This window comes from Olea europaea, unplaced genomic scaffold (assembly GCF_002742605.1).
Source record: "Olea europaea var. sylvestris unplaced genomic scaffold, O_europaea_v1 scaffold936, whole genome shotgun sequence".
NCBI classification, from domain to species: Eukaryota; Viridiplantae; Streptophyta; class Magnoliopsida; order Lamiales; family Oleaceae; genus Olea; species Olea europaea.
In genome coordinates, this window is record NW_019267851.1 from 330,954 (window position 1) to 332,619 (window position 1,666).

Genomic DNA, 1,666 nt, shown 5'->3' on the forward strand with positions numbered 1-1,666 from the left:
TTATCTTAATTAAAGGTCTTTATGTTATATGCAAGAAAGCTTATGCATTGGCGATAGGTCAATGACCTCTTTATAGAATAAGAGTATAGAATTATCATGGATTAAATGTGATTATTGTATATTCATAGAAAGAAAAAGCACCAAAATTGTGTGGATTTAGAAATGTAAAAGTTTTGCAATTAGATTAAATTCTGAGGAAATATCTACTCTTGTATCAAAAATTGACGAGGGTTTGATTTATGATAATGGATCATGTTAAGGTTTAGAATGTTTTATGAAGTAAAATGATTAATTATGGATTATACAATAGATTGTTGAAGAGAAATGATTAAAACATGATTTATAGTTAATTATATTGTGGTTGAATTTAAGAATTGTGGTGTTATCACATTGTAAAAGAGAACAATATTTATCAATTATAGGATTTTAAGGTATATTTTTAAATTCAAAATAGTCGAACTTGAAGTTATGTAGATGTTATTATTAAGTGTTATTGAATTAAAGGAAACGTATATCATAATGAGCTATTTCAATTGTTGTTGAGTATACCAGGATTTTAGAAAATTTTGAACAATTGAATTTTTACAGATATTGTCAGTTAAGAATGGTAGTAGTTACCCTTTAATATTTTCATTTGAGGTTTTAAGTATATAGAGTGGATACAAAATGGTATTTGAATCATTGATGATAAATCGATAAAAGTTACAGAATTATTTTTAAATAATATAATCAACTCGTGAGATACATTAATAAACATATATGGATAAGATAGTGATTTATATGGTGGAGTTGAGTATCTATTTTTGGCTAATATAGGCGGTTACATATCTAAATTACATTGTGTAGCTTCTTATAATGTCAGACCACTAGGAAGACAAGTTCGGAAGATAGGCTATCATCTATGGTTTGTTAATTTAAGGGAACTTGGACAATCTTTTATTTTTCATGGAGGTGATATATATATGAGAAATAGATACAAGTGACGATAATCGATGTTATATATGATATTGGCATATTTCTGATACTTGTTTATTGGGATGAAGATGCAAAAGAAAGTTATTAAGCCAATTACTTCAAAGAAAGACTTTGATAAGAGAATAGTTCAAATCAGGACATCGAATGAAGTTTTGAAGAATATGAAAGTAGCATCTTGAACTTCAAATGGGAAATTAGATAATTCTAAGATTTGGTAAAATGAAAGCCGAGAATATCATATATTGGTCTTTGAGACATTTAAAATTTGGGTCAATTGTTTTATGATGGAGTTTGCTTACAATAACAACTGCCACTCCAGTATAGAAATGACTCCTTTTGAAGCTTTATATGGTCAGAAGTGTAGGACACCAATTTGTTGGGATGAAGCTAGTAAGAGGAAGTTTGTAGGCCCTGAATTGATTCAAATGACGTCTGAAAATGTGAAATTGATAAAAGAAAAGTTAAAAGCAGCTCATGATAGACAGAAAAGTTACGCAGACAGACGTAGGAAAGATCTTGAATTTGCAGTAGAAGATAAAGTTTTTTCCATAAAATTGTCTCTTTGGAAAGGGGTGTTGAGATTTGGCAAGCGAGGAAAGTTGAGTCCACGATACATTGGACCATATGAGATTACTGAGCGGATTGGTCCAGTTGCATATCGATTAGATTTGCCAACTGAATTATCTCGGAT